This window comes from Pinus tabuliformis, chromosome 1_2, assembly GCF_031772625.1.
Source record: "Pinus tabuliformis cultivar Carrire ecotype Pingquan chromosome 1_2, CPIR1, whole genome shotgun sequence".
Taxonomy (NCBI): Eukaryota; Viridiplantae; Streptophyta; class Pinopsida; order Pinales; family Pinaceae; genus Pinus; species Pinus tabuliformis.
In genome coordinates this window covers 3,252,527-3,272,885 of record NC_142298.1, presented here as the reverse complement: position 1 = coordinate 3,272,885, position 20,359 = coordinate 3,252,527, and positions in this window count along the sequence as shown.

Genomic DNA, 20,359 nt, shown 5'->3' with positions numbered 1-20,359 from the left:
AATCGGGAATCGGGTATCGACGGTAATTTCACTTAAGTCTTAATGCGCTCAAAGCTTTTCGCCGATGCGATATCGCATTCGGCGATCGGCGGTATCCAATACACATCATTAAGGCGCACTGGTCATACCCCCGATGCGATGCGATATCGCTGTCGGCCATCGGTAATATACATATGTCCACATTGCAATACTCATTCGCCCGACGCGATGCGATAAAGCGCAGTTTTCAATAAAAAGCCGTTAAGTGATGGGATATCACCATTCATTCGTATTTAAAGCTTTGATCAGTTAAGCAGTCATTCTCATGCACTCAACCGCCAAAACACCCACTGCACGCTTAAATGAACTATTCGGCCGAATAACGATATAATGGGCATTTAAGGGATGACAGGTTTTAAACGGCCAATTAATGAGATCATGTCTTAAAATCTTTCTATGGATTGTGTCCGCGCCCATTTTAAAGGCTAAATCCCTTATTACGCACCTATTCATATGTTCTCATCACTTGCAAGTTTTCATTGCTATCTCTCTGTATTACGCGCAATTGCCTCTCTGTGCAGAATTCATCCATAGAAAGAAGCTTGAGCAAGATGGGAAAGAAGTCCAAGAAGACTGCGGGCGCTTCCGCTACACCAGTTGCAGGACAAGCTGCCGTAAACAAGAAGAAGGGCTTAATATCTGATACTACATGCACGGGTCTCACCAGAGTTACTTGGCAAGGCACTTACAACCTAATTGAAGCCGAGCAACCAGAAAAGACAGTAACAGAAGCTAGTGTGGATTTACTCCGGAAGTCTGAGTGTACTCTCAAAGATTTAGCCGACTCTTTCCTTCACAGAATAGCAGCCAGGGAGCAAATTCTCCCATACACAGACGTTGTGCGATGGGCGATTGAAGAGATCCCAATCTTGGACAGAACTTTCAGCACCAGAGATGGGAGGATTTTCGGATCATTCAAGGCAGATGACCTAAGGCAAATGTATCATTTGCCCGAGCCAGAGAAAGTATATAACAAGGCCTTCCTGGAGAAGTTTGCAAGCGAAAATGAAATTGAATCCGAACCCATCAAGGATTGGAGACAAAATCCGAACAAGCACAAACACGAATCTTCCGGTAAGTACTCGGTTGATTCTTTGGCTTCTCCTTATTGTTATGCGGGGATAATGATGTGTAGACTGTGGGGATTGCATGATTCTGCTAATTTTACCATAGAAATGGTTCCTCTAATGGAGGCAGCAGTAAACAGTATAATTATGGATTGGGCTACTATTCTCTCGGATAAACTAGCAGTAGCTGTTCGTGATTTTAGAAGTAAGACTGTTGTCACTGAAAGGAAAATTCCCCCATTCTATTATAGTGCATATATATTAGACACATTATGTTTCAATTCCGAATTTCCTGTTCTCGGTTGGAGGTGGACTGCACAGGACCCCTCACCCATTCATATATATCACCAAAAATTGTGGAAGTCTTCTTACAAACACCATCTGTATCAAATCTGCAATGGCTTTATGGTGCCCATTTACTATTCCATTTTTGATAAACCCATTCCCAAGATTTCCTATCAAGCTTCCTTTGATTTACCAGCAGTAGCAAGTTGGTTTGGAGAAGAGAAATTTACCTATATCAGAGTTTTCGGCAGCCAAGCCGACCCACATGTTCTCCCTTTATATATTCCAGATAAGCTGCTAGCAAGAGAAATCGCGTATCAGATTATGGCTGAGAGTACTACACAGACTCTCAAAAGAGAAAAGAAGAGGGGCTGGCCCTCTTTTCCCTTGAGGTGTGGTGTCTATACTCTGCATGATCTCAAACATGCAGAAAAGGAAGCCACAAAGATTCAATCTTTAACTCTGGCCACAATCCCAAACAGGCCATTTGATCCAAAGCAAGTTGCCTATGCTGCATTAGAACAGGCCAAATTGACAAGGTTTGAGCATCAGGAAGATATATTTGATGACCTGTTCATTTCAATTGAAACGATAGGTCAGGCTAAAGAACTCGCTAGGATGAAATATAATGATGAGGGGTTGACTGAGTTCAATAAACTTAGAGAACAGAGGTTGCAAACTCTGCCTCTAGATTTACTGGCAACGACCCCAGCGACATCGTCAAGCGAGTCTGGTCGGCAACAGTTAAAGGAACCTCCTGCTATAACAAAAGATCATAATAAGGAGCAGGAGGAAAAGCAGAGGAAAGAACAAGAGGAAAAGCAGAGGAAGGAGCAAGAAGAACGGCAGAAGAAAGAAAATGAAGAAAGACAGAGGAAGGAAAAAGAGGAACAGCTAAAGAAAGAGCATGAAGATAGGCAACAGAGGGAACAAGAGGAGCATAAGAGGAAAGAGCAGGAACAAGAACGGAAGGAGTCTCAAACCGAAAAAGGGCAACAGACCACCACTGATGTCAATGTGGACACTACCATAGACCCTAAATTGCTCCAGGAATGGCAGCAGTTTCATTCCATCATCAGTGGATTAGAATGCTCAAAAGATACAGACACTTCCAAGACTAATGACACACAGGACATTACTTCACCTCAGGTTCTAAGTGGAACCAGCGGCCCACCCAGTTCTAAGGATGTTGAGATAATTCCAAAAGACCCCTCCGATCAAATCATTCTGCAGGTAGAAGATATTCCTCCATTGGATGTTTTCTACAGCCCGAGGCATAGAGCAGTTGTAAAGCGATCAAGGAAAAGACGAAGGATTGATCAACCTTCTATCTTTCCAGAGCAAACAGTCACGGGTAATGTAGTATGGAAGGAGGAATTGGACCCCTCCGATGACCTAACAAAGCTGTCACAGTATGCGGGAGCCTATTCGGCAGCAACAATCGACAAAGCATCGGAGGTAAGCCTTCTATTGAAGAATAAGGACCAAGAAATCTTTGCATTACAGGCAGAATTGGCTGAGACAAAGCAGAAGGCAGCGCAAGCAGAGGAACAGTTGCTGGCACAACAGCAAATGAACAATCAATTAACCCAGCAATTGCAAGCGGAAAAGCAAAGGATCGACCAAAGTGCGATCCAGAAACAAAAAGAATTGTCGGAGGCATTGGCACAGTTGAGAGCAGCGAATGAACAAATGATGAAAACCAAAGATGAGCAAATCGCTCAAATGTCATCGCAGCTAGAAAAGATGAAGGGCGCTTCACAAGTGGCAGAGTTCAAAACAGAAGCATCATTGATAAACAATGCATTAATATCTCAGGTTAGACTCTTGTGTCAACAGATCGCTCAAGCTGAGCCACTGTGCGAGTTAACTACATCCATAAATCAGCAGGTAGAGAAGGCCAGGAATGAACTGGATCAAGCCGAAGAGGCCATTACTGCATATCTTGACTGGCAAGATTCTGATCAAGGGAAAGCAGCAAATTTGCCCAGGATCCTAGAAACATATAAGGATATACTTTTCACAGAATGGCAAACTCAGGTGATGAAAGCAGAGAGGGCGGCTTCAAGATGTAAATCAACTTCCAGCAATCTAGTTGATCTAGTCAACAACACTCTCTACTTGGCAAATATGATTTCCCAATGTACACCAGGAAAGATGACAACAACAAACACATTGGAGCAATCATGTTATCCTGAATTAGAGGAAAAGGGAAGATTAATCGCCGAGATTAATAGTTTAAGCTTGGATGCATATTGGCTCTTCCTGATTAAGTCGCATACACAAAGAGCTGCCCTTAAGTGTTTAACAGATGCAATCGGGTGTATAATTCCCGATATTCAGGATGCCACCTATGCCGCCCAGCTCAGTTCGCGCCTCAACAAACCTCCTGAAGTTGAGCCAATGCTTGCAATAAATCAGCTCAGATTCAAAGGAAAGCAGCCGACTTGATGAATCACCCTCCAGCTTGCCAGATCGCTAGCCAAAATAGGATCAAGAGTTATTGATACCAATTTAGTAGCATTTCTGTTTAGTAGATATTTAAATTAGTGTTGTATTTATAGACCCTTTCAGTGTTTTGGAAAGGGTCGTAAAATTTTGTAAGAGACTTAATAGACTGAAGTTTACACTACTGTGCTTCAGTCGATATTCTTTTATGAAACTGGACCAGTTGTTCTTAATTTAATGAGGAAGCTTCTTTATGCAATTGTGCACTATTGTCGTTGATTGAGAATGTTTTTGCGTTGAAGGAAGAACTGCAAATAGCGATTGATATTTGGGGGTGTCACGCAGCTCATATGGTATTTTTTATCTATGTCTGAATTCATTCCGTTTATATGAATTGTTATGTAATTATTTTTGCTATTGTTGATTATATGCATGCGCTATAACAACAGATCTTATTCATTCCACTATTGGATGTTTGGTGATGTGCCTTTTCTTTTAATCATGTATATGACAATGATATAGATGTTTAAAGTGTGGTAATTTCGCTTTAATCGCTCTGCTTAACTATTTAGGCACAACAATCTTGAATGAGTTAATATCTATGTTGGAAAGATACAGTCATCTATATGCTTGTCTTTTAGACACAGAACATCAAACGCTACGCTTTAGAGCTCAATAGATTCCCGGGATAGTTTCATTCATTTATATTTCTGTTAATAGTTTTAGCCTTTCGCTTACCGTTAGTATAGTCTATAAATCATTCATCCATCCCATTTATCTATTTCTGGGAAACTGGTCCCATTATCCCCAGTCGGAGCCACTATTCCAAACGGAAAAGGAGCTGTACTAAGGTCCGGACCGGGTGGTTTCTCCAATGTTGTTGCAGCGATTTTCGAGGCATCAACACCACCTTATTCTAGGAAGGAATTGATGTGAGCTGGATTACCTTATGCAATAAGTGAAGCACATGGCTCCTTTAATCTTTCTCTTGAGGTTGTTTTGTGAGAATATCTTTCACAATAGTTTTCAAAGGAGTAGCTATTGTTGTATTTTCACAATGCTGTCTAAAGACAATGTTATTGCTAAGTTGGATTGTAAAGGACCAGTCTTAGAAGGCACTGCTCTAGCGAATTTTAGCAGACATATCATATACTCCAGCAGGGTTTGAAGGCTGCATGACCATGCTTCAGATCTGTGGGATGACTTATACTCTAAGATAAAGGAACCAACAAACCTCAATTGCAAAATATGATAGGATATGTAACCAGAAAAGATCCCAGGTCGAACCCAAAGAAGTAGATCAACATACTAAGGATGATATACATGCCCTTAAGTGTAGCATGAACCAACTTGTATTGAAGTAACCCATTCAAGGATTACCTTTCCAAGCATGAGCATAAGCATTGTAAGGGGAAAAAATCCAAGTCCTCCAAGAAGGAAAATAAACTCATATGCTACAATTTACATCAGGAGGTCCAATATGCAAATCTGTATGGTGAGAAAATTTAGTACGGTCATAGAAAATAACTTTTCTATCCACTATGTGTTCGATAAGTTGTTTAATCTTTTGATGGTAAACAATGCAAGATTTAAATAGCAGAGGCATTACCAAATGTTTTTACATACATATTTAAGGCTTCATGGGCATATTCATGTCCCTTCCCAATGCTAATCTATTCATCACCAACATGACTATCATGTTTGCTTAGGTTGTTATATAACCGTAAGAGGATACCATTGGTAAAGTGTTGACGATATATCCTAATGGCACGTAAAATGCTTATGCTACTAGCACTTCTATCAATACTAATTTTCATTTTCTATCAAGGAAAAGGGATGAATTTGCTTTAAGTCTCCATGCCCTATGAGTATTCTATACAAGGCAAAATACTGATATTGCATGCTTCTTGCTAGAAGTTATTAGAACACTATCCTAATCTTGTAATTGAGGTGAAAGTGAGCTTAGATGTGAAACATGTGCCATGTGCTAAGAAGAAGGGCTTCAACCACTTAAATGAAAATGACACATAAAGATTATAAAATAATTTTATTTAAGTAGTTAGTGGAGTATAACAATGAATTTGAACCTATGGAAGTTATTAGAACACTACCCTAATCTTGTAATTGAAGTGAAAGTGAGCTCACACGTGAAACATGTGCCATGTGCTAAGAAGGGCTTCAACCACTTAAATGAAAATGACACACAACGATTTGAAAAGAATTTTATTTAAGTAGTTAGTGGAGTATAACAATGAATTTGTACATATTCCTTTGCTTTGATCAACATGTCCTGTTTTCAAGTTATTTTGAAGTGTTTGTGCATTGAATGTTCTAACTACCATGTATTGGAAGTGGGGAACTCGGTCACAATGTACAAAGGCCATTTCTCAACTAATGCCCTAACTATCCACAACAAATCCTCCTCATGCTTACTTGGTATACTTTATGACAACATACCTATACATTGGCATTCTCTTTGCATTCCCTTTGTGCCAAAGGGTTGTCCATCATTTTGGTTGCAATTGGATTAACATACTAATCTTTGTTTAACATACCTTGTCTAAATAATCCAGGTTATGAATGAAAACATGAAACCAACCAATACTAGTTCCAACTCAGTGTATACTCAACTTACATATAGCTAAAATGCTGGCAATAATCCTGCCTAAAGGATGGCAATTTCAAACATAATCAGGGGAAGATCAAATTGGCAAGGGATGCACTATCAACATAATCCATCACCAGTCTTAATGAAAAATTGATTGGATTGCAAGTTCTTGTGTGTAATGGCAGATTGCACGAGGCCTTTCATAATCATAGTCAGGGCATTTGGATGGAGACTTTTGAAATGGGATTTTGATGATAGATGAAGAAAAACCTGACTAGGTTATGAACCTTGCAGACATAATAAAAGGCGCTAAGGACCTATTGCTACAATGAATAGTGAAGAAGAAATACACCTTGGTGCTGATCTTGAGGTTGCAACCTTTGTATATATTCAAATGTGAGATCTATTGTAGGGTGCATGCATTTCTTTCTAGGCTCTTGATGCTGATATCATGATATAATACCAGAGGAATGTTCTGGTAAGAGTTGCCATTGTGGGTCTAGATCTTGTTCAAAAATACATGCCCTTGTAAGGGGGTGGTATCACATGATCGACAAATGACCATAATTGAGGTGTTTTTTGGGAATTACGAAATCAACATGATGTAAGGGTATAACTTTAGAATCTTTCAAGGAAAAATCAACCTATACTTTGAAGGAGTACAACTCAACAATTACCCGCCAGTGGGCAAGATATGGTAACTTTGGGTATCTCCCATTTTCCTAGGTGTGGATGAAGATAGTATGACATTTTCAATCTATTGCAACAACTAGAGATTATTCTTCTAACTGATTAAAACTAAGTGCAGTTTATTTGTTATGACAAATAATGAATAAAATCATCACTGCAATTTTCACCATAAAACATTAGAGAAAATAAAATTATGGAAACTGAGAAAATGCTAGCACACACATAATAAAATTGACACGATTATTTTTGGACAATTGTCGCCCGAAAAAACCAATGCGGGAAAATCGGTGCAGTAGATGAGAGTTTTATTATTGTTCAACTGTGAAATTCTGAGTACAATCTATGGATTCCCAACTGGCTATCCAATCAATAAATACCTGATAAAAATAATTGGAGAGAAAAATTCTCTCACTCCATAAGCAATCTCGGCACTGGTTTTCTTTGAAAATTTTGTCGTCCAAACCCTACGTAGGCCCTTCTACGCTGCCTTGCACAAAGTCTTACACGTGTGGCTGGAAAAACCTCTCAGATCACGTTGTCCTACCTATCTATGTTGCTAGAAATGGCTTTTTGAACCTTTGGAAGACTTTCCTGACCTTTGGAAGTTGAATCGATCTCCTTCTCAGCTAAATCGAATTTCTCTGCTGAAGCTTTTGTGCATCCTCACTGTGGAATACTCCTGTCACTTGCTGCTACATCTCAGATCTAGAAATATTCCTTTGGACTCACTGTCTTTTTCTTCACTGTCTCTATGTCCCCTTTCTGGCTCAAATTCTCCTCTGCTAAATTGCTACAACTGGGAAAGTTCGATCTCTACCAAGGAACTCGACCTCAAGTGTGTTTTTACTCCAACCCCATCAACCTCCTCTTACAATCTCTCGTCGGCTCACCAACGACCATGATTAAGACCTCATCAATGGCTAAGATCATCTTTTAGTCGATCCATGTGAATTTCTAGAGAATTCTCACCTTTCTTAATTAATTCCTCTTAATTAATCGATTTCCCTGACTTTTTTTAATTATCAATCAATGAATTTAATTGACCTATCTCTAGGTGGAATTTCCAGAAACGATTTCTGGGTTCTAGATATCTCATGTGTTTTAGCCTCTCTACAAAGTTTGAGACTAGAACACCATCCGATACTACAAAAACTAACACTCCCTCTTAGCAAGGAAGGTGTTCAACCTGTCTCCATAACATCCTCCATACACGTTGCTGATGATTGACTATTGTGACTAAATTTTGATGTCCACCAACTACTACACAACTATGATTCATCTGCCACACTGTAGCTAAACCACATCTGCATCTGCGCTATTGCTGGCACTGCACTGTACAACCTATACTGCTTCCAACTCTGCCACTACGTTGCAACTGATCTCATGTTGCTGCAACTACTACAACTAAGAACAAAAATCTGAATCAACTGTGTCTATGGACTACAATTGTCTCCTGAGTCACTAACTACTACCAGTCTTTGCACTGCCCACTAAGTCTGTCTGCACTGCAACTGCACTGTGCTCCTCAGCATCTGACTAAAACTAGTACTGCAACTGTCTCTCAAGATCTGACTGTGCCATCTGATGTTGATCCATCTGCTACTGAACACTGTGGGCCCCTATAACCAAGGTATTGATCCATGAGGAAGCATTTGTCTGATGCTACCCTCAAGGGATCCTTCCCAGCTCTGCGCAACTTTGGAGTCTAGAGCTCAATGTCTCCCTACCTCTCTCTTGGAGGTATAACTATATACAAAGTGAAGTCTTCCTCCAACCTGGAGGACAATTGATCAATCTATGCTGAAGATGCTGCTTTCCGTTGCTTCACCTTCTTGTCCTTCTTCCTCTGAGGACATTGGATACTATAGTGACCAAACTCACCACACCTGAAGCATTTGGCCTTCAATATGTCCTTTTTTTTCTTCTCTCCTCCCTGCGAGCCTTGTCCCTGATTGGGACCCTTCTTTTCTTTTCCCTTCGATGCAAGGACTACATTCTCCTCCTCCACACTCTTCGATCCTACGTTGCTGCCACCAGGACTACTCTTGACTAGAGCAAGTCACATCTCCTCCTGTGTGAAATTTTCCCATAATCAATCCTACCTTGGTAGTTGGTCTCATCCAGTGAGTCCTTGGATGAAAGTAGCCCACTCCTTTGTGAAACCATTGATGGTTACACACAAAAGTTCAGCTTCTTGTGGCGCCTCTCCTATGACAAAAAGCTCATTTTGGAAATCCTAAATTCTGTTAAGTTAGGGGGTAACTCCTCCCTTTTGCATCCTAGTTGTTCTCAACTTCTCCTTTAGGAACATCTTCCAATTCTTAGAAGGATTCTGACATAGTGTCGAGATAATTCCACATTTATTTGGCCATATTCTTGGCCGCTAAGTGTGAGACTATATGATCTCAAACTCCATCAAGGATCAACCGCTTCGCCTTGGCCATCTCCTTCCTAAAATTCTATAGTTGTTGGGGGTCTATAAGTTCTGCTACAACTCTTTCTGCATACGTCTTCAAACCATGCTCATCTAATAGAAAGGTCATCCTTGCCTTCCAAATAATGTAGTTGGATGCACCATCCAATCTGTCATGAACATGAAGTTCTGCTGAGGCCATTCCTAGAAAACTCACAGCTAGGAAAATAAACAAGAATTTCTTCTCCTGCTTGGTTACTTTCTATGCAATTCACACTCTTGTCTGGAGTGCATGGTCTTGCTTATTGGTTCTGCCTCTGCAGCTGGAAATTTCAGATTTCCTTCAAGACTGAAATTAGAAACCGTCTGAGAAATATCCTTTAGTGTGTGTAATTTATCTTCCACTTGACGCTGATTCTGCAACTGCAAAACTACTACAAAAGCAACTGCGCCTAGATCAAGAATATGTACAACAAATTCTCTACTCTGCTTCACCAGAATTTCTTTCTGGATTCACCATTGTCTGCTAGAAATGCCACTGAACAAATCAATCTCTTCTTGCCACCTGCAACTGGAAAATTGAATCCCTATCTAGCAATTCGACTTGCCTGGTCAACTTCTATGCAAACCTTGGAGAAATTGTGCTGCTTCTCCCTCTGAGTTGTGGATTTTTCCCTCTTCATCTCTGAGCCTCTGATCTGTCAAACTGGCTCTGATATCATGTGAAATTTTCAATCTAATGCAACAACTGGAGATTATTCTTTTAACTGATTAAAATTAAGTGTAGTTTATTTTCTACAACAAATAACGCATAAAAATACAACTGCAATTTTCACCATAAAACATGCAGAAAATAAATGCTAGACACTGAGAAAATGCTAGCACACAATAAAATTGACACAATTGTTTTTGGAAAATTATCCTCGGAAAAACCCAATGCGGAAAAATCCGGTGAAGCAGATGAGGGTTTAATTATTATGCATTAGTGAAATTTTGAGTATAATCTATGGATGCCCAATTAGCTATCCAATCAGCAAATATATGGCAAAAATAACCAAAGAGAAAAATTCTCTCCGCAAGCAATCCCGACACTTGCACTCTCTAAAAATATGTCCTTCCAAATGCTGCGTAGGCCCTTCTGTGTAGATCCTCACACGTGTGGCTAGAAAACCCTCTCAGATCAAGTCATCCTACCTGTCTCTGCTGCTGGAAATGACTCTCCAGACCTCTCGAAGACTTTCCCAGCCTATGAAAGTTGAATTGATCTCCTTCTCAATTAAATCAAACTGCTATGCTAAAGCTTCTGCATAACCCCTACACAACCTCACTATGGAATACTCCTATCACTTATTGCTACCTATCTAGATATGGAAATCTTCCTCCAAACTCATTGTCTCTGCCCCTCATTGTCTCTGCATCCCCTCTCTGGCTCAAATTCTCCCATGCTAAATCACTGCAACTGGGAAATTCCAATCTCTACCAAGGAACTCAACCTTAAGTGTGTTTTTAATCCAACCCCATCGACCTCCTCTTATAATCTCTCCTTGGCGCACCAACGACCATGATTAAAACCTCATCAATGACTAAGATCATCTCTGAGTCGATCCACGTGAGTTTCTAGAGAATTCTCACCTTTCTCAATTAATTCCTATTAATTAATCAAGTTCCCTAAGTTAGACTTTAGGCATTTTTTAATTATTGATCAATTAATTTAATTAAGTTGTCTCTAGGTGGAATTTCAAAAAATGATTTATTAGTTATGGAGATCTCATGTGTTTTAGCCTCTACACAAAGTTTGAAACTATAACACTATCCGATGCTACAGAAACTAACAAATAGTATGGTGCAAACATATCACAAGGGAATGTTGATGCCTCACGAACAAAGTAGACATCTCAGTCAGTTAAGTTCAAGAGGAATGGAATATACTGTTGCAGTCCATAACTGAGTTTGGTTGTCATTACCAATTGCAAGGATATATTTGGTATTACCCTGCCAAGCGTAACAAAAGTACCATTGGTGATCCTAATGGATACTAAATCAAGAAGAAAAGGTATTACAGACTCATGTGCAGGAAAATGCCTATATTATTTAGTGCAATGGATCGAAAAGATTGCGAATAATATAGACAATGAGCAGTTATAAAACATAATAAACACACATCAACACAGTCAAAATAATAAAGGAGTTCACCAGACCCCCTGGCTACGTCTCCTGGTCCAGCTTTCAATGTCGACCTCTATATTAAGTCTTCAAGAACAGATTATTACAAGAGTGAGCTCAAAACAGAGTCTCAACCAATAGTGACATCAAAGAGGGATCTGCTCGAAAACCTCGAGTCTAAAAGAGTGCACAGATTCTCCCTCTATCTTGTTCCTCTATTCAATCTGCCTCGATCTGACTGACTGACTGTCTTTCTGTGGCTGTCTTCAACTGACTTATTGTTTTGTGTTCTGTCATGGGATGGCTTTTAAAGATTAACAACTTTTTCTGTTCAATCCCCTTCTTGGGCTCTCTGGCTCCCAGCGTTGTCCCTTCATCTCCCTGCTGAGCATTTAAACAATCATTGCAAAACGCTTAAGGCACAGGGAAACTGTTTGCAAATGGAAGGATCTTTGGGTGTGGGTGAAAATCCCCGAAAATACAATTTTCGTTTACACAGAGAAATACACTAAAACAGTGGAAATCCGACCGAAATGCCAAAGCTGGACTTCAAACGATATAAAGTATGCTCCATAATCCTCTCGGGTTTGCAAGTCACATTGGCTATGGGTCGTAATCCCTTTGTATTCCCCACCGTTGATCTGCCTTCAATCCGACAGTTCGCATCCAACCCGAAACATCAAGTAGTCCGCTCAATCTCCACCGTTGATCCGTGATCGCTAATCCAACAGCTGACAACCATTTCGGGTGGCCTACTTACACGGAGATTACCTACCCGAAAATGCGATTTTCTCTCTCCGGCAGCGTGCTATGTGTCGGCCAGTGTATGGAATCGGGCAGAGCCTCTCTAATACTACTTACCGCCTGAAGCTTGCCCGAAATACCATTTACTACGGAACTCAAATTATATAAAGTCGCATCTATAAGTCCATTCGGGTCCGCGCATATCTCATAGTCTTCGGCCTGCGGTAAGTCCTCCCTTTGGCAAATCTGCGATGCGATATGTAATCTCCACCGTTGATCTGCGCACTTGATCAATGGTCCACGTTGTCACCGATCGCAGTCGCATTTCCCTTAGGGCCGCCTCCAATATACTCCGCTGGCCTCTCCGCCGATGCGATATTGCTGATTTGATCTGGGCCGTTGATCTGTTCGATCCGATGGCTCCTGTGCAACGTTACTTCAACCTCCGCTTAGCTCTGTTTTCCGCCATTCTTAGTGTTTTTCTTCTGCAATAATGTTTTCCAATAGTTAATATATATGAAGACTTAGACTTAGAGGTCTGATACAAGATCCATTTTGGATCACGCCTTCCCACTGAAAAGCTTTTGGACCACCAAAAGTTGGTTTTAGGCATCGATCAAGTGAGGATACAATTCCCTCACTTGTCCAATTTCTATCCATCGTTCCTTGCTTGGATTTGAACCTTTGAGTCCTACTCTCAGCTACTCAACATCGCCTTGATGCGTAGTTCTTACCTTCCTATCCAGAACTGTGTACTCCTGTAACTCATTGAGATATTCAGGCAACAAATTCTCAATAGAAGGCAACTGACTTTGCTCTTCAGGATCTTCAATCAATGAAGGTTCATACAATCTCAAGTTTTCTACATTAACGACTGAATAGATCTGCATATAAGCTGGCAAATCAAGGCGAAAATCATTTTCACCAATTTTATCAAGTATCTTGAAAGGTCCATACCTTATTGGTTTTAGCTTCTTACCTTCACCTTGCATTCTGTCTTTGCTGATGTACAGCTAGACTTGATCACCAACTTGAAAACTATGCTCAATTCGATGCTTGTCATGTCTTGCCTTGTACTTGGCTTGACTTCTTTCTAGCTGTTCCTATACTGCCTGGTGAATTTCTTGGATTTGTTCAATGAACTTGGTTGCTTTGTCCACATCACTGTGTCCATCAACTGCTATGTATTTACCAAAGAAAAAATCCAAGGGAGACTTTGGTATAAAACCAAAACAAGTCTCAAAAGGAGATCTCTGAGTAGAAGAGTGCTTGGCACGGTTGTAAGCATGCTGCACATAACACAAATGCTCATCCCAAAGCTTGGGATGCTTGCTGCAATAGCCTCTGAGCAACTGGATCATTGTCCTGTTGACCACTTCTGTCTGACCATCTATTTGTGGATGAAATGTTGTGCTCTTCTTCAACCTGGTGTCCATCAACTCCCATAAACTTGACCAAAACTTCCCAACAAATCAAGAATCTCGATCATATACAATAGAAGTGGGTAACCCAAAATGAACCCATACATTCTGAAAGAAAAACTTCGCTGTTTGTTTAGCTGTAACCTGCTTGTTACATGGTATCAAAATACACATTTTACTGAACCTATCCACAACAACATACAAATAATCATGACCTTTCCTAGATTTTGGCAATCCCCCAACAAAATCCATGGAAACACTTTCCCAAGGACGAGAAGGAATTGGAAGTGGAGTGTACAAGCCTAATTTCCTATTATTGGGCTTGCTTGTAGCACACATAGTACACCCTTTGATATATCTTGAAATTGTCTCATGCATTGTTGGCCAATAACATAACCTTTGCAATTATGCAACTGTTTTACTTACACCAAAATGACCTGATATGAGAGAAGTATGTGCTTCTCTAATTATGTTAACTCTTTTAGTTTGTGGGATGCTTAACTTTCCCAAATGATATAAGAGTTGGTCCTTTACATAATAATCCAATTCTTCTACTTGCTTGCCATGACTTAAAGTTGCATATACATTTTTAAAACCTACATCTTGAGCATATTGTTCAATGTAACTTTCATGCATTACTGAGTTATGCTTAAGTATAGTAGATGAATTTATGATTGGTCTTGATAACATGTCTGCAACCTCATTGTGTATGCCCTTCTTATATCTGATGACAAGATGAAATTGCTGTAGAAAACCCATCCACCTATAATGTCTTGATTGCTGCAATTTAGTTTATGAGTGCAAATATTGGAGTGGTTGATGATCTGTATGTATGATTGTTTCTTTACCCATTAGGTAATGTTTCCACTTTTTCACACTTTGTACTAATGCATACAATTCTTTATCATATGTGGAATAATTAACTACTGCAGAAGTAAATGTCTCAGAATGATAGCATATGGGTTTTCTGTGTTGCATCAACATTGTTCCCATCGCATAGTCATTGGCATCTGTCTCAATCTCAAATGGATGTTGAAGATCTGGCAGTGCTAGTACTGGTGCTGTATTGATTTTATCTTTTAAGGTGTCGAAGGCTTTCTGCTATTTGCCTCCCCACTTAAACACCTGTTTCAATCCTGTTAAAGCATGTAATGGAGTTGCAATCAATGAGAAGTTAGCAATAAACTTTCTCCAGTATTGTGCTGCCCCTAGGAAACTCCTAACCTCTGTAGTAGATTTGGGTTTAGGCCAGTTCACAATGACTTCAACCTTAGAGGGATCTATCTTGAATTCACCACCCCCTACAATATAACCCAAATAATTTAAAGATGTCCTGTGAAATTCACATTTTGACAGTTTTACATAGAGATTTTCTCTTTTTAAAACATCTAAAGTCTGCTTCACATGCTTTACATGGTCTTCCCATGTCTTATTAAAAACAAGAATGTCATCTAAATAAACAATTACAAAATCATCAATAAATGGTCTGAGTACATCATTCATGACTCTCATAAATGTAGCAGAAGCATTAGTTAAGCCAAAAGACATAACCAACCATTCATACAATCCTTGCTTTGTCTTGAAAGCAGTCTTCCATGCATATTGTTCTGGAACTCTGACCTGATGATAACCACTTCACAAGTCTAACTTAGAAAAGTAAACTGTTTCTTTCAATTGATCTAATAAATCATCAATATGAAGAAGAGGATAACGATTCTTGATTGTTATTTTATTTAGTGCTCTATAATCAATGCACATTCTCCACGAACCATCTTTCTTTCTCACTAGCACGATTGGAGATCCACATGGTAATGTGCTTGGTCGTATAAACCCTTTATCGAGCAACTCCTGTACCTGCTTATTTATCTCTGCATTCTCTAAAGCTAACAACCTGTACATTCCAATGTTAGGTAATGGAACATCTTGCTGCAAATAAATATCATGTACTATTTCTCGCTTGGGTGGTAGACCTTTTGGTTCTTGAAATAGAACATCATACTTTGAAACAACTTTAACTAAATAAGCTTTCTGTCTAGAATCACAGCCTTCAAATGCATTGGGATTTTCAGGGTCCTTTGTCTTTACAACCATTAGTAAAAATTGATTACTTCAATTCACAATTCTTTTCATCTGTCTTGGGTTTATGAGAGAATAATTACCTTTGAGTTTATGAGCTCTTACAATATATTCTATTCCATCTTTAGTGAGTTGATACTTATTCTCAGCTCTATAGAAAATAACTTTCCTATCATACAAGTATGGACTTCCCAAAACAATACCACATATATCCAATGGAACTATATTTAACTCAACCTCATCTACAAATGTTGATCCAATAGCAAACCTAAGTTTACATTGTCTCGTTACTTGTAGATTTGTTTTATCACACACCCAACCTAATGGATATGGCTTCTCATGAGGTTTTGTTTGTAATCCCAACTTCTTTACAATTGTTTCAGAAATCAAATTTACTTGTGATCCACTATCAAATAAAGTATCAATCTTATTATGCTTGGAAATTACTCTAATACGAAAAAGCTCATTTCTTTCCCTCTCATTATTTTCATTATCAACAGATTGTGCAGAATTACTTGTGGATGCTTCAAAATCTTTACCTTTAATACCTGTGGCTGTAACTGTTGTTTCATTTCCTGAATCTGATCCCAAGTCCTGCTGAATAGCAGCAACATTCTTTTTCTCCTTACTACCGAACTTCTTAGGTTTCAGTTCTAGATGCAAAAACCAGCGGTGTGCCTCATCGTGTCCTTCTTTCTTGCAATGAGTGCATGAAGGTTTATCCTTCTTTACAGTGTTTTCTTTCTCCTTCCATCTCAGTTTCTTCTTTTCCTTGCTCTTGCTTACAGAATATTTAGATGATCCCCCAACCTCTGGGTTTACATTCTTACCTCTAGCTTCTAGATGTGTGGCTTGAACTGATACATCATCTAAGCTAGTGGGATTAAACATGAGAATAATATGCTTTAAATAGCTATGAAGACCACCTATATACTTCAATAAAGTCTCAGGTGAGTCCAATGATATACCTAGAGTTAAAGCTCTCTTTTTGAATTCCTGAGTATAACTTTGTACACTTTGACCCTTCAATTACCAAAGAGTTTGGCAACTCATCATTGCCTATTGCATGTAAGCTAAAGGATATAATTGCTTTTTGATAGCAGAAACAAATTCATTCCAGGTAGAAATGATTTTACCATGTTTTTGCATATCAACTTGTGTCTTTCCTTCCCACCATACTAGTGCAATTCCTCCAAGTCGAAGGCTAGCTAGCTGAATCTTCTTCCTTTCTGAATCAAGGTTCTGTAACCTACAATATACATCAATTTGTCTTATTCAATTATCTAGATTTTTTGCATTGAGTTCTCCATCATAAATTGGCAAATCAAACTTCACATCTAATTTGATTAAGGAAGTTTTCTTCTTCTTCTTAGAAGAGCTAGAAGATGATGATGACGAGGATGATGATGGAGGAGATGGTGGAGGAGTCATTCCTCCTTTTCCTCTACCTCTTGGAGGGGCAACTAGAAAAGGTTCCTTTACTCCTTTGTCTGGTTTAGGTGTTGAAGTGCTTTCACCTCGACTCTTCTTAAATTCCAGATACATCTCTTCCACCATGGATTCGAGTGTCTTAAAACTCTCTATAAACTGAGATTTTGATCCCAATGGAGCTTCTTCTGCCATTCTCCTTTGAGAATAGACTCTTCCAATCTCTGGATTAGCCTCAACAAGTTCTCCTTCTCCTAGTCTGAGCTTTAATCTAGTTAACATTCAAAATCCAGCACAAGCTTGTCTAACCTTAATAAAACCAAAACCAAATGCTCTGATACCACTTGATCCCAATGGATACTAAATCAAGTGCAGGAAAATGCCTATCTTATTTAGTGCAACAGATCAAAAATATTGCAAATAATATAGACAATGAGCAGTTATAAAACATAATAAACACACATCAACACAGTCAAAATAATAAAGGAGTTCACCAGACCCCCTGGCTACATCTCCTGGTCTAGCTTTCAGTGTCGACCTCTATATTAAGTCTTCAAGAACAAATTATTACAAGAGTGAGTTCAAAAAAAGAGTCTCAACCAACAGTGACATCAAAGAGGGATCTGATCGAAAACCTCGAGTATAAAAGAGTGCTCAGACTCTCCCTCTGTCTTGTTCCTCTATTCAATTTGCCTCGATCTGACTGACTGACTGTCTTTCTGTGACTGTCTTCAATTGAATTATTGTTTTGTGTTCTGTCATGGGATGGCTTTTAAAGATTAACAAGGTTGTCTATTCAATCCCCTTCTTGGGCTCTCTGGCTCCCGGCGCTGTCCCTTCATCTCCTTGCTGAGCATTTAAACAATCATTGCAAAACGCTTAAGGCACAGGGCAGCTGTTTGCAAACGGAAGGATCTTTGGGCACGAGTGAAAATCCCCGAAAATACAATTTTCGTTTACACAGAGAAATACACTAAAACAGTGGAAAATCTGACTGAAACGCCAAAGCCAGACTTCAAACGATATAAAGTCCGCTCCATAATCCTCTCGGGTCCTCAAGTCGCATTGGCTACGGGTCGTAATCCCTTTGTATTCCCCACCATTGATCCGCCTTCAATCCAACGGTTCGCATCTAACCCGAAACATCAAGTAGTCTGCTCAATCTCCACCGTTGATCCGCGATCGCTAATCCAATGGCTGACGGCCATTTCGGGTGGCCTACTTTAATGGAGATTACCCGCCCGAAAAAGCGGTTTTCTCTCTCTTGTGGTGTGCTACGTGTCGGCCAGTGTATGGAATCGGGTGGAGCCTCTCCAATACTGCTTACCGCCTGAAGCCTGCCCGAAATACCGTTTACTACGGAACTCAAATTATATAAAGCCGCATCTATAAGACCTTTCAGGTCCGTGCATATCACATAGTCTTTGGCCTGTGGTAAGTCCTCCCTTTGGCAAATCTGCGATGCGATATGTAATCTCTGCCGTTGAACTGCATGCTCGATCAACGGTCCACGTTGTCGCCGATCACAATCGCATTTCCCTTAGGGCCGCCTCCGATATACTCCGTTGGCCTCTCCGTCGATGCGATATCGCCGACTTGATCTAGGCCATCGATCTGTCCGATCCGACGACTCCTGTGCAACTTTACTTCAACCTCCGATTAGCTCTGTTTTCCGCCATTCTTAGTGTTTTTCTTCTGCGATAGTGTTTTCCGATAGTTAATATATATGAAGACTTAGACTTAGAGGTCTGATACAAGATCCATTTTGGATCAATTGGAAACAATGTAGACATAATTCTTCCAACATTAGTAGAATTTACTTCTTGAGGCACAACTGTTCGACCAGAATTTGTTCTATTTGAAGTCATGAAAACAATCCATATAGATGTTAACACAATCCTACTATTTTAGTCAGGAACTATTTATAGCTGATAGGGATAATATCTTTAAACTGAACAATATGGGTCCTGGATTTGTTGAGAAGGCAAACTGTGAGGTAATCACAACCCTTGAAGAATATATGGAGCAATGAGTTATGCAAGAGCAATATATGAATACCCATCTATATGCCCACAATCCAAGGTTGTCCACGAGATTGACAGTCAGTCTCTCAATGACTGTGTGGCACCCTGTGATACATAAAATTGGTTAATTCAATATTTTGACTACAACATGTAGGACCTCATATTTTTATATATACATATTGTTATCGGGAAAACTAGTGACCATTCAGAGCTGCTAGTACCAACCTCAGTCTTTCGCTTGGCTCCTTGCTTGTTTCCTTTCCCCTTTGACAGAGCTTCGCCACTCCTTCCTTGCTTGTCCCGCTTCAAAGAACACCTGTAGAGTCAAAGCAGCATAATTCCATCAAAGCATAGAGATCTATAACCATAAACAATATAGGATCAGATGTATATTAACCATACAAATGCATATATCAATACAAGATTCAGAGATATACAAGAATATGGAGGAAAAATCAAATAGCTTTATTGATAGAAGTAGTAGAAGAAAGGATTACAACCCATTGGTCTGACCCAATGCCATCCTCCCATCATGAAAGCCCTCTTCACCTCATGAAAAGCTAGATCACCCAACAATACAATGTTGCACAGAGAAACCAACAACACTTCCTTACAAAATACAAAATTCCAGCCTCTGGATCTCTAGGATGAGGGATCCATATATAGATATTTGCAGGTGGGTGAGTCAACTTCTGGGATTTTGATTAGTGTCATTTCTCTGATAGTTCTTAGTTCCACTTGGAGATTTCATGATCTCTTACTCATCCCTGGGCGAATTCAGAGAGGCAAGTGTCAAATGGGTAGTTTCTAGAAGATTCTCTGGGTTTCCACCTAGCCAACTGCCTCTGCCATTTGTCTGCTCTCACTCATCGCACCCTACAGAAGGGATTTTCAGTATGCATCGCACTTTTTGCATGTGGCAGGTGAGATGCATCACACCCTTAGCACTGAGC